The sequence below is a fragment of the Odontomachus brunneus genome, unplaced genomic scaffold (genome assembly GCF_010583005.1).
Source record: "Odontomachus brunneus isolate Ranch 3 - 2012 unplaced genomic scaffold, Obru_v1 Obru_scaffold_324, whole genome shotgun sequence".
Taxonomy (NCBI): Eukaryota; Metazoa; Arthropoda; class Insecta; order Hymenoptera; family Formicidae; genus Odontomachus; species Odontomachus brunneus.
Window position 1 is genome coordinate 169843 of NW_022639774.1, and position 804 is coordinate 170646.

An 804-nucleotide genomic window follows, 5' to 3' on the forward strand; every position below is an offset into this window, starting at 1 on the left:
TGTTCCTCGAAGGTTCCGGTAGCGATAATTATATCGTCCAGATATACCTGTACGTTGGTTTCTAGTTCTGGCCCTATTACTGAGTCTAATAATCTTTGAAAGGTTGCTGGTGCGGCGTGTAGTCCAAATGGCATTACCTTGAACTGTTTTAATCCTCTGCCCGGTACTGTAAAAGCGGTGATTGCGCGGCTGTCTGGTGTTAGCGGTATCTGCCAGTAGCCGTTTTTCAGGTCGAGTGTTGTGAGGTATTTTGCCCCCCTCAGTTTGTCCAGTGTTGCCGTTATTTGCGGTAAGGGGTATGCGTCCGTCTCGGTTACTTCGTTAACCTTTCTAAAATCGATGCAGAAACGATGCTTTCCATCCTTCTTTTTTACCAAAACAATCGGTGAGCTCCATGGACTCTGCGATGGTTCGATTATTCCTGCTTCTTCCATTTCGTTAACTTCTCTATCGATAATACTTTGCATCGCTGGGTTCCTCGGCCTGTACCGTTGTTTAATCGGTTCTATTCCTGGTTTAACCCTGATTTTGTGCTGTATTAATTTTGTCGTACCGTGGATGCTTTCGAATTTCTTGAATTCGTTCTGTAGGAATCGTTCCAGTTGTTGTGTCTCCCTGTTTGTACGCGGTTGCATACCCTCTGATATTATGCATGTTCTTCTCTGGTCCTTGTAACGGCCTTTCTGCCTTATTTCCCTTGGTGGCGGTAATATTATTCGGAGTTTTGCCCATAAGTCTACTCCAATGAGCATGGGGCTTTCAAGGTTTGGTATAACGTGAAACGTGTGCCAGTATCTTGTGTCC